The following is a 13,655-nucleotide window of genomic DNA, read 5'->3' on the forward strand; positions in this document are numbered from 1 at the left end:
CCGGACCGTTTTCTAAACACGCCGCGCAGCGAGCCACTTTCACCGGCTGAACTCTGTTTTAATCTAGCGGCCGTTATGAATCCACTCTGAACTCCACTTTCTGATTTAAACTCCAATAAAGCTCCGCTCGGATGTGCGGGGTCCCGTGGAAGCGCCTTTTAATGAGTTTACTGAATTATTATTATTTTTCCAGTAAATGAAGCGCTCTTGTAACATGTCCCGCCTGAGAACAGGATTCAGATGGTTCCAATAGATGTTTTCCCCCCACCGAGACTGCTCAGAAACCAGTAAAAGAGTCTCAAGTATCTCTCTTGGCAGAGTTTGAATTTGTTTGGGGGGAACAATATTTCCACAGCTCTTTAAATAACAAAACGAAAGTGGAAAAATAAATGAAAGCCTGTCTTTATTTTATGTTTTTATGCCCATACATTACAGACTGCATAAATCCTGTTTTGTTTCTAACAGGTTTCAGTGAGGTGGACCTACAGTGTGCTCTGTAGTGGTTTGGGTTCAGGAGCGCCATGTAGTGGTGATCATGGGGAAAACCTCAAACAGTCAGGTCGAACAGTGTCTATGACATGCTCATTGAGGACTAGGTTAAAATAAACTATTTGTAATTTCATATTGTTCAGTGGTAGATGAACCTCACCGGGAGGGGTTTGGAGGTCTGTCCATTAGTGAGTCAGAGAGACGGAGCTCAGCCCGGTAGCTGAGCTAATCCTCATTATAACAACAGTACCACTGAGGAAGCTCGTCTCGGCTCAACTGGAGGATTGTAAACTTCACTGAGACACTAAACAGTCTGTGCCGCCGCTCCTCGGGCCGTGGCTCACAAACTGCCTGATTTATTCCACCTGAAAAGACCCGCTAAACTCTGTCTCGCCCGGGTTCACACTTCCCCTCCATCTGTTTAGCCTCTGATGCCACAGTGTGTAAAAGTTATTTTAGAAACCACTTGGAGTTTCTCACACCACAAAAAGAAATAGTCGCCTTATATGCAACGGTTAGATAGAGGGGGTAGATATGACTTTTCACATGAGGATTTTCTTTATTATTTTACCAGCTCTGGCTGCAAAATGAGGAAAAATATTAGAATGGAAAGGAGTAGATATCACATTATATTATAACCCTATCAAATTATTCATTTGTATCAAGTCACATGCCTTTTTTTGGCCATAGACTAAACAACACAGCTAAGGCTAAGTGGTTCACATGGCTCAGATAAAGAGAATTCATTAGGTTTGTACCCAACAAAGACCTAAAATGAGCGGAATTCTCCAAGTGCTCCTGTCTGTTTGCTCAACTGTGTTAGCTAACTTGGTGTGTTTGCCATATGGTGCTCGGCAGGTACACAGTTATAATATCTTCTGGCTTTCAAAGTTGAACATTTTTCCAGGAATACTACTCAAGCAGGTGGTTGAGCTAACTATACAGGGCTCCTCTGTTGGTCCTAACTTCTCTTAGTCCTATTCAGAGCTTGTACTGTCTGAGCTTTGTCATTTTCATACACCTGTCCTTCGTTTGAATGATCTCCTTTATAAAAAGACCCACAGACAAGCCTCTTTATGTGCAGATGTGCCGTCATGAATGTGCAGGAGCGTCAATGGAAATGCTTCTCTGCACTGACCCGCATGCCCTGGCTCTGCACCATATGTTACTCCCTGTAATTTAAATAAACATCTCTATCATTGTGTCTGCGTTTCTCAGTAACAAGAGATAACAGAGCAGTCACAAAGATAAAACAGTATTACACCCTAACACTTGCACGGAGGATGCTGTGAGTCAATTAAAATATGAAGAACAAAATTATTTTGTTGTTATTTTTACACTGGAACCCTGTTAAAACAGCAGCTTGACGAGTACATGTGATACCTAATACTTAATTAAAGGAAATCAAGGAATTACACAGGGTGTAGTGTGGTCCCGAGGCGTGCGTTTAAAGCTGGAATTACCTCAGATTGTCTCTGCCCTCTTTGTATTTTTTTATTAAACTGAGTTCAGGGTGTCTGCTTCTTGAATTGTACTTAAGGGAGAACACATGGTGGAAATGCTTCGCGCTCTGAGGCTTCAGCCGTGGCTCAGGGCTGTATGAGCTTTAATACTGAGCTGGACTGAAGTTAAACTGACTTGTGTTCACAGCCCAGCATTGGAGAGGAACATTCAGGAAGGAACTAAGAGAGAAAACACGGTTATTTCAGTGTAACAGACTGATTGCATCTCTAGTTCATCTTGAGCTCTGACCAGCACCAGGCTACTTCTTAGGCACTTGTTTCCACAATAACTTGAGTCAAACCTCTCCAGACCTGAACTGGAGAAACAAGCTTAACGTTAATTGATTTCAGTCTTTGTGAATCACCTCTATGTTGCCATAACTGTACCAGAACCACCTGCCCACACCTGAACTCACCAAAATAAATAAAATAAATAAAAAACTGTAACCACAGAGATGCACCTGCCTCAAATCCCAGGCCTGACCCCAACTCGGCGGCATCGCGATCGTGTTCCTGCAGGTTTTGTTTACAGTAAATCAGCTTCACACCGTGCTTGTTTGGGTGAAGTCACTGCATGTGTAACGTGCACAAACGTGCACGCCTTGTAAACTCATCAACGTATCAATGTGAGAACAGAAAACGGCGGGTCAGGTGATTTGCATGTGTGCTTGCGTGCTTGAGGGTGTGCTTTGTGTGTGTGTGTGTGTGTGTGTAAACCGGGCTGATGATCCACCTCACCCAGGCAGACTAATCCATGCGCTATAATCACCTCATCTCCCCAGCTAAAGTGCCTGTCCTACTTCATTTACGCCTGATATACGTCTGTGTTCCCCAAGACAATGGAGTCGTTATAAATTAGGGTCAGTGGGGCTGCCAGCACAACACGCAGCATCCCAATGTGTCTTATGAGTCGAACGTCACACACTCAGAGGAATGAGCTTTCTGTGTGATTCACACTGTATATCACACCCAGTTTTACCACTGGAAACTAAATCACACTCACGCTCACTTACGTGGCGAAAGCTGGCCATTGGGTAAAAAATAAAGATTTCTGTTGTTTATGAATGCAGTGTACCATCAATGTGTCACCAGTGGTTTATGTTGGGACAGAGGCGTTAGAGCCCCCTCCCACCACCACCACCACCACCAGTCTTCTTCCATTAGCACCTGCTAAACAGATTTTAATCACGTTCTGCTCTGTAAAGAAAAATCCATTTCAATATTCCTGCTTTGCAACTGAAGAACTAAACAAATTGCTTTTTTTTATTATAATAAAAACAGCAGAAATGTTTCGCAAAAAGCAAAAAAGTAGTTTTAATATACACGAGCTAATGCAGGTGTTTGAATAATAATGATATACACTGGCCAAGATGTGAGCTGAACACACCAGATAGCTGTCATAAGGAAGAGGTGGATTTCTGTTACTTGCCATATTTTCTGTGAGATATGCTGGTTGTTCTTTGACTTCCTGTCAAAACAAATTCTAAAGATTTCTTAAGACTCGCACAAACTGGAAGATCACGATTCATTTAATGAACCATGTCTGAAGGCGGCATGTTGCGCAACCTCTGCTTTCGCTTCTCACCTCCGCACCCTGGGCTGATCGAGTTGTTGGTTTTGTTAAGTGGCCGAAATTGCAAAGAAAGCATGGTTAACTTTTATTTGATCCCGTTTAAAGAAACTCCGAGCACTTGGGTGCATCCGGGGGACGTCTGTGTTCTCGGTTTAAAAAAAGAAAGGAGGAGTTTTTTAATATTCACCCAAAACTACCGTCATTTTGAACTTGACACTAGCCCTGTACGTTATATAACACACGGGCAGGTTGTGGTGTTCCTTAAACCACTGGAAGGAACGTTAAAAATGGAACATCACTTCACTGGATCCATCAGACTTTGTTAGCTGATAGGGCCACTTATTTTCATTTCCTTCAGCCTGTCAGCTCTAAATCAACTCTGAGCTTCATGTGAGCTTTTCTGTATGTGGACTCACTAGAACAACTCACAGTTGCGCAGGGGACTGTAAGTAGCCAAGTGTCAAATTACTTTTGAACCTTTTTGAATTTGTGGACAACATGCTAAATGAGCTCCCGGACAGTTCTTTCCATACTGATGTTAAACCTGCTCAGATGAAAGCTGAGGCTTGGCACTTTCTAGTACAGATTGTTTTCTTTCATATGAAATAAATGTGGCTAAGAAAAAAAAAAAAGTCGCAGTTTATGATCTATAAATACATTTGTAAATGTTACTGACAGCTCACTGAGAGCTCTGGTTACGTAGCAGCTTGTGTTTGTTTTATAAAAATCAGTTTTCGCATCACGCTCCACACCCAGTGCCCTCTGGTAACAGTGCAGCTGAAAATAATTAATGTCTGGTGGCGGCTGCGATCGCAACTTCTGCTCTGCTTCTTTTCAAAAAGGCCTTCGCAAAAAAAGTGCTCAGGTCAGCCACAGTTATTGGAATAAATTGGGCATTAGATTCAGATTAATGAGTCATGCACTTCCTTTTCTTTTTCTTCGCTTCCTTTTGCTTTCACCTCTTTCTCTCTCTCCCTTGTTTCCAGCTGCTTGTAATGCTATCGCCATCCCCTCATGGAAAAGTAAATGTTTATCTCTCCCCCAAGGGAGCGGTTTAGTCCGCTGGCTCTCCTTCTTCATCGCTCTGTCGAAAACTCCAGCATGAACCCTCCCAGCTGGCCTCGCACGCTGCTCGGCGCAGGATTTAGATGTTCAGCTTAGAAGAAGAATAGCCTCTAATAAAAGATTTGGCTTGGGCGAAAAATATACAAATTAAGGTGAAATAGGAGTTGAGAGAGGGCGGGCGGCGGGGTGTGAGAAAGATGCATGATGACAGGTTGACTCGGGCCCAGAAAGATGTGGGAGGTCTGAGTTATTCCCGTTGAATCTGCACTTGTAGGTCTGTGTGTGGCACCTGGTTGAACTCTTTTGTATACATGACCTCTGCAAACACAAATACGCAAACTCACACTTGCGCACAAAAGCCTGAGAGTGTGTAAACTCGCACAAAGGCTGGCACACACACACACCTCACGTGTTTTTATGGAGGGGGAAAAAAAAAAAAAAACGTCTCTCCAACCATGTTTTCATAGTGATGTTTCTCTGCATGTAGGTAAGTAATGTCTGTGACCCGTGGAGCCTGCCCTGCTTAAAGTCATTCAGACTGAGGACTGCTGACACTGGAATGCTAGCTATGTTGGTTGGGGGAAGGTTCTCACCAGATTTGTACATTTATACCAGCAGCGTGCACAGAGGGTGATGCAGGGGTGGTGCCCCTTCTTTGTAGCCTTAACCCGCATGTATTTTTGCCACAGTGGGACAGAGTCATGCCTTATTTTTGTGTCATTGTCGCACCGCTGTAGTATTCGTGTGGCCAAAATACCCCTGTGGTAAAACAAAGTGCTTGAGCATGTTCACCCCTACCTCTCTATTTGGTCCTGTGATCAGCACAAGTGCATCAACGTGTGCCTCAGTCCGACCCTAGTACCTCACTCTGTTCCACCTGATTCTTCCAGTCAATCCAAATATCCCTTTAGACAACCTAGGAAGCTCTCTGGTTGACTTTCTTGTAAGGTCAAGCGCCTCTCTCATTAACCACTCCTATTGTCAACCAATCTGTGGTTGTGGTCAACCGATGCGTCGCTCTGGTAATGGGTCCAAGTGCTCTGCCTGGACGTGGTTTTTGCATCCCTGCCATGTCCCACTGGTTGATCAACTCTTGCGCTTACCTTCTGATGTCTTCAGGTCAACCCAATAAACCTCTGGTGTTCACACATCTTTGACTGCTCTGGTGTTCACACATCTTTGACTGGCCAAAGGACACCACTAGCTTTACAGCCAGTCTTCAAAATCACAGAGCCTCCAAGTGACTGTCGAAACCGATTCGCCCAATAACAATTATCAACGCTCACACATGTTCCTATTTAAACCCCAGCTCCCCACCAGTCTTTTAGAACTGAAGAAACTACTTGAATGAGCGGAGAAACGTCTTCAAGGAAACCTTTTCAGCTTGTTTTTTTGGATTTACCATGCCCTGCATCCTTTAAAAGCATCTGATCAAACAGTTTGCCGTGCTGGTTGACTAAAATGAGAAAAAGGTCCTTCTGTTCAACCGTGCTGATAAATGAATGTGCCCTTCTCGTCAACCAGAATGCTCGCCTAGTCGACCGAAGCGACCCCACGTGCCCTTGTGGTGAATTAAAATGCCACTCTTGCCGACCAACAGATTCTGGTTGACCAGTGTGCCGTTTTAGTGAGCCCAAATTCTTTCCAGTCAACTCATCTACAAACCCAGAGGTGACCTTATAGCGAGCGTGGTTGCCCGTGTGGTACAGCTTTCTGGCTGATCGTAGTGCCACACTGGACAACCAAATGGCCACTCTGTTTAAGTGCTCTGGCAGTTGATTAAAGTGTCCCTTGGTACAACTGTTGTTTGAACAAAGCTGCCATTTTAGTGAACCCAAGTACCTCAATAATTAAGCGATATTTTCCCCAAACACTTTTGAAGTCAACTTAGTGCCAGGGCCATGCCAAGAGCCCTTTTAATAGTTGCTATTTTCCTTTGAGCTTGTGACAGAAATAATCCTTATACCTGTGAGAGTAGGATGAGGTGCCCATTTTCCTTTCTACTCTTGGAACTCAGAGATTCTGAACATGGTGCTATGGGGTGAGCAGGACTGAGCCAGTTAGAGTCAAAGCATGCTGCTCCAAAGACTAAATGAGAGGGTGTCATCCAAATCGAAGCAAAATCTGCCTCGGGGAGCCATACACTGTGGAGTCAAAGGTCCAATGCTTATCTGCACATTGATCTTCCCTTATTGCCCTTTCAATCAATCTACTCAAGCCCATTCTCATAACACAATTTTGTCAGCTTGAAATTAGCTTATTTCTGAAGCCGCGGGAGCCTCCATTAGATTTGGGAAGAGGGATAAAGACAGAATGGAAAATTGCTAAGGAGATTTACTTATATTGAAATGTATTTTTGTCCAAGTGGCCTGAGCTTGTCCTCGTCCCCCTCTTGAAAAACCTTTTGTACAGTACGGTATGCTGAACATGTAAAGAAGAAATGACCCTTTGAAGTAGCTCCTCCAGCTAATCTCTGTCAAAGTGATTAATTATATATGCCACACTTACACCTTTTATTTCAGCCAATGAAACAGGTCTTGAAATTAGTGTACCCAGCTTTTCTTCATTAGCCTTTGATGTGAGATATTTCAGGCTGAAGTGCGCACTTCATCCTAAGCACGCCACGACTGTGCTGCGAATCAGACTGGTAAAACATAATCACTCCGTGCACAGCAACATCGATCCGAAGATAATGACCGAAAACAATCATGAGCTCATGTGCCTCTATGGAACGAATGAGTTGAGGGGGGGTTGGGCGGGTCACGTGGTGATGGGTCATGATCTCGACCTGATATTGTCCTGGAGTGGAGGAGGGGGACAGGTCTGTGGCAGAGCAGGAGGGAATACATTGTCTGGCTCTGCTTCCGACAGATATCTGATCGCCCTCTGGGAAGATCTGTGTGAAAATGAAACAAACACTTTTCAATAAAGCTGGCGGCCTTTAGTCCAGGTTTTGTAAATAAATGACATGTGCTGCAGTCGGCTTGCGGAAGAACTCTCCAAACATAAAGTGGAAGCATCTAAAAATTGGCAGAACGAAGCCGCAAAGACACTCATTTGCACAAATAAACTATTGAGTTACACTGTTGACTCAAGTGTGTTATAGTTTTAATATAAATGACACTGGATTCAAGAATAACCAGGTCAGCCAGTGGGAGGCAAACTGATCTGATACACACACTCTAGGGAATCTAATGATAGTTTTTGTTGTCAGTTCATCAAACTGACTGATTATTTTCTCAGCTTGGTTTATAAAATATGAGAAAATTGTGAAGTAATCAGGTTTTCTGTGTCTCAAGTTCACATATTCAAACAGCTTGTTATGCTTATTGCTTTGGCTTAACATCCCAAAGCAATATTCAGTTTCTTGTTATGAAAAAACAACAAAGAAACTGGAAATACTGACAATACGAGAAGCTTGAAATGGTTGCTGTTACTGTCACATTAAGAAAATGACTTAAAGACTATTAGCTTATGAAAAATAAGGCCAACTGATGTTCCGTTCAGCAGCTAATAGGACAATAGATAATAGATTTCTAGACTTCAAAAGTAATGCAAGATGTATATGATGTGTATGTAATAATGTCAATAAATAATGTTAAATGTGTCACACACAAAAATATTGTGCAATATGCTTGCACTACAAACTAAAATGCGCTCTCTCCATCTCCTTTTTCTCCCTCAGTTCCAATTAAGGTAAATCTCACATCCACAGCTTACAATCTTGAACAATGTATAATTCCAACATTGTGTTTGACTTTTTCTTGTTTCAACATGAAAAAATCCCCCCTTGCACGCAGGTCCATCGAGATTTTCACAATTAGGTGCGGAGGAACTTGACCGGCCTGCGAGAAGTTCTGAACTCGTCGCCATCCGACACTATTGTGGTGAACTTGAACAGACAGATCGCATGTCAGTGTAGTGTTCATTTGTCTGCATACTTTTATTGTAAAATGCAGCCCTGAAGCAGCTATCCAGTGTCAAGAGCAGAGAAAGGCCCAGTTCAGACGTTACGTTAACATCCATCCTCAGGAATCTGATCGTAAGTGACCATCTTGAAGTACAGGTGTGAACACTCCCAGGACGAATTGAGGTCACATTGGAGTGATCCGATCTCTGACCACATTTGGAGATGGTCTGGATAATGTGTCTTGGATCACATTAAAGACCACCTACTTTACAGGGCAACTATTGTGTAAGCACAGTTTTGCCTCTGTGTGGGTCTACTGACTGATGCCAGGGCCCCAGGTGATTGATATCCTGAAAATAGAAATCAAAAAACATTGTATAACCAGCACCCAGTTGATTTCAAAAAGTAGCTGGCTGTATCATAAACACACACATGTTGCCTAAAAGTAAAGAGCACTGACAGAGCTGTCAATTCAATTCTGCGTTTCTATTATTTTGGCATCCTCCTTTCAGTCAGTGGGCTAGGTTATATAATAGAACACTTTAGTGTTTAACTCAATCCAGTTTAAGGGTACGGCAAACTACACCCTCCAAAATGATCACACAGCTGAATTACCAACAAGAATGCTCGCAGCTCGTATCACTCTCCGAGGATTTTGTAAAATTACAACACTTAAACCTGACAAAGACCCTTGTGTGGAGTGAAGTGGGATTTAATTAAATCCACTAAGCTATAAATATGAGCTGTCCGCCTAACTCTTCCTCATTTGTATATCTCTGGTTTTTAAAGCTTGGCCCAGCTCCAGGAATTCCGGCACAGCATCCTGTGAGCAACCAAATTATCATGAAACTGTCAAAGAGCCAACGAAAACCGGCCGCCAGGTGCAGCACCGGTGGCATTTTAACGATTGGTGGGACATGTGGTCCCACCAGTATGTGGGCAATGCAGGCTGTGTCACTTCAAATACCTGAAATCAGTCATCACCCTTTACTGATGTTTCTCTGTTCGGTGGGGGAAAGAAATATGGCCCGGAAAAACACAGAAATATAAAACACTCACAAAGAAATATTATTTGCCTCCACACTCATGTTTTGTCACGGTCCTAACTTTCAGCTCAAGTTATTCCCTAAACTTTTCCATTTCATTTTTAATTTTGTTCTTTTTCCAGTAGAAGTTATCTTTGGACAAAACTTTTGATGTAAAACCGTATTTAAATATCCGCTCACTGAGCTAAATCTAAGATATCACCGATCCACGTTGGGGGGTGCACGCATAACTTGTGCTGTGGATTTTATTTTATTGCACCGCAGCTACTTCACAACTCTGTGCTTCCCCTAATTAGCAGACAGCCCGCGGAGAAGTGTGTGGATGAGGTGACTATGCATTGGCTGAGTCTGGTAATGATGGATCGCAGGTGTCTGTGCCAGCCCAGCGGAGCATCACAGACGCACTCAGAGGGGAGAGAGAGCTGCAACATATCTGCACGTTTATTCCATCACTCTGTCAGTCTATGAGACGAAACAATGTAGAATTCGAATCTTTGAATGTTGTATTTAATATGGTTTAGACTTTAGAACATACTGGACGTATGAGTCAACAGTAGCCTGGAAGCCAGACTGACTTCCCCACGCCCAAAGTTCTTTTGCGGCAAAAAGTTGGTCTGGAACTGATTACGCTCTGGCAAAGATCTGCCGAGCCAATCATCGTCTGGTTGGACTTTCTGCAGTGATGGACAAAAGAGTAACAGTGACGTGGTCGTACATGTCGTCTGAACACCGTTTTTGTTTACAGCAAAGTGGCTCTGATTGGTTGTAGGACTGTGCTTGGCAAGAATTTTGTCTCCATATCAGCTGAAACATTCCCCTGTAATGAAATCCAAATGGTGTGTTACCAATTCTTCTCAGAGTATGAGCCCGGCTACACCAGCTGTTTGGTTAATGATGCTGTGGGATTGGTTCAGGATGTGTTATTTGGAGCTTTTGATTCCTTATTGTATCTGTGATTAATCTACGTCCATTACCAAGAATACCAAGTGAGTGTGAGAGTTTTTAACTGTTAATTTGCTGCAGGTCACAAGCAAATCACTTTGCAAAGCATGCATTCCACCAACACCCAATATGGAAGGCACCAAAAATTGTAAAACTATATAGTTTAGTATTCCCCTGCACTGGATGAAGGCCTGTGGAGGAGGCGGCCATTATTACAACTTCTTGGATCTTTTTTTTTTTTTTTCCTTCAGATGATCTGATCTATCTAACACGAGAAGATGAGGAGAAATATATTTAGATTTGACAGCAAAGACATGATTGTCTGACTGAGAGCTGAATGGTTAAATAGGAAACCCCCGCAGTCAGCTGATTAGAGAAGCAGGAAGAGAGAGAGTTGTGAATGACTGAGGATAGAAATAGTCTTCCTGAGCTTAATTTGCATAATCATGCCTTGTCCATACATGCATTCATTTTTTTATAACTGGTTTTCCTCCCATCCTCTGTTGTCTGAATTATATTAAATTAGACCTAAAAACATCCACTGCACACAAACTCTGCCTGCCCACATTAAATGCAAAAAGACAACTGTAAAGAACCTGCCAAACCAGCAGTTACATGACCCTAAAGTCATGTAAGCCAATCAGAAGCCTAAAATAAGAATATTACCAGTTTTGATTACTTCCTGGCAAAGGATTATGTAGCAGAGATCTCCGTTCAATCGACACTCTGACTCCTCTGTTCCTCAGTATTGTGGAAGAATAACTTTACGATGGTGTGAAAACATGTTACCAGTTTAGTATTGTTCTGATCATGTCGATAGAAGTGCATATCCTCGCGGTTAAACTGAGGTTTTACATATCTTCACCCAGAGGGAGTTTTCCAAAAGGTCAGTAGAAAAAGCTGCATTTTAAAATATACTTGTGAACTATATCTGGGCAAACGTTCTCCTAACCATGCTACTTTTCCTGACCTTTCTTGACAAAGTCTTAGGTCTGATGTTAGACAGCCACAAACGTTTGAACGCACACATCAAGTATGTTGGTAAAGCTCTTGTTCATTGCAATGTCACATTGTGTACAGTAACAATCAAGCCCTAAGTGCTCTAAATAGTGCCTTGGCGCTAATGGCACTAAAGTATTTTGTGACTGCCTTTCAAGAGTTCTCGTGGTTGGCTTCCTGTAATCAACCTCTCATTGATGCCAAGCTTTATATAATTTTCTGCAGCAAAAATGACATCAGCAGGCAGCAATGCATTTATGGCTTTACACTGGTAGTTTTCTGATAGTACACTGAGAATCACAAGGGTACCAAGGGCCTTGCAAATGAACAAAAAAATAAATAGTGCATGAACTGATACTTTGTTCTGAAAATAGTCATTTTCAGACTAAATCTATCAATTCACTGTACATATACGGAATAATACATAAAACAATAACAATTGTGTGGCAATTGATTGCAAAACCTTGCATAACACTTTCCACAACAAACATAAAACATTTGTCTGAGACAGAGAGGGGATATAAGGAAGAAGCAATTACAAAGCAAAGAGAAAAACTCCCAAAGGAAGTCTCTCTCTATAGCAAAAAAGAACAACAACTTTGATAAGATTGATGGTGAAGTATGTTTGGTTTTGAAAACAAATAATAATAGAAGATGGAGACAACAGAAGGTAAGGAAGCAAACACAACACATAGTTGCGTTTGTCTTCTTGTCTGGCCAATATGAAGACCCAGCTGCAGGGAGAACAGACAAAGCCAAAAGCTTTCTTATACCCTTCAAATATTTGAAGAATAAACCAGATGGCAATGTTACATGTCACTCGTGTTTGACAGGGAATAATGATGGCATCCCAGTATAACTTCATAAGATGTGCTGTCCAACCAAAGCAAAGGACAGATCATATTTCACATGGCCACGGGGTGAATGTGGGAGGTCATGGGGGATTGAATGGCAACACAACATTACATTTTCAGACAATCCGTTGTCTCTCGTATACACACACATATGCTACAAATAGTTGTATGACCCACCCAGCTCATACGCAACATGTGGTAGGATGGAGTTTCTGATACTATTTGACCATGAATTCTGTTTAAAGGACCAGTATGTTGGATTTAGTGACATCTAGTGGTGGGGTTGCAGATTACAACCAAAATGAGATCCCCTCCTCCACCCATTGTTTTGTGTGGTGCACATACCACGGTCGTCAGTTCTTTGTGAAAATATAAAAGGACCTCTCTAGAGTCAGGATTTGGTTTGTCCTTTCTGCCCATACAGTAGAAACATGGGGGCACAACATAATGGGGTCCACGGAGATAGGATCCCTCTAAACTAATTTAAACTTATGTACAGGGACATTCAGGGACATTTGTCCTTGAAGGACATCAGAGCTGCTGCTCTAAAAAGTGTATTTCACTGATCACAACAAGATGTGTCAGATGTGATGGAGATTTTCACTTCACATCATTTTATAAAAAATCACTTTGCCCCTTGCAGTGAGGGGCAATGGAGGGAAAAGGATAAAGTTTTCAAAATTATATTCTATCCAGTTAATAATCTACTCTAAGAAGTGATGAAATTGTATTAGGGAATTCACCACAAGAAGCCCTCCTATCCTCAGTGGTTGTTAATTAAGGTTTCAAAGGCTGAATGATCTTTACTTTTCAACTCAGTGCTCACTATCAAGCCCCAGGTGACAAGGTGCAGGCAATGTGGCTTATTCATTCATATAAGTGGATTGCAGAGTGCTTTACATAGCAAATTATTTATTTTATTTTATTTTATATACTACTCTGAAAAAAAGGTAACAAAAAAGGAGACTCCTGGAAACAATTCATATATTTTAAGGTTGTGCTCAAGGGCACTTCAGCAGTGAGTGACACACAGGTTGCTATAGGATGACATGCATGTTTTGGCTGACACAGACCACCCTCAGTAGCTATCAGATGTTTTCATTTATTGTCTTTATTTCTCTGCACATAGGCTCATCTCTCGTCGCTCTCCTTGAAGACAGATTTAGCCTCCAAAGGTGATGTATTTGTTTAGTTAATCTCCTTTACAATCCTGAGAGCTCTTGCTGGTGAATTGTCAGCAAGGATTATTGGGTAAATCTGTCAGGGGCTGCTGGG

This window comes from Chelon labrosus, assembly GCF_963514085.1.
Source record: "Chelon labrosus genome assembly, chromosome: 22".
In the NCBI taxonomy this organism is placed as follows: Eukaryota; Metazoa; Chordata; class Actinopteri; order Mugiliformes; family Mugilidae; genus Chelon; species Chelon labrosus.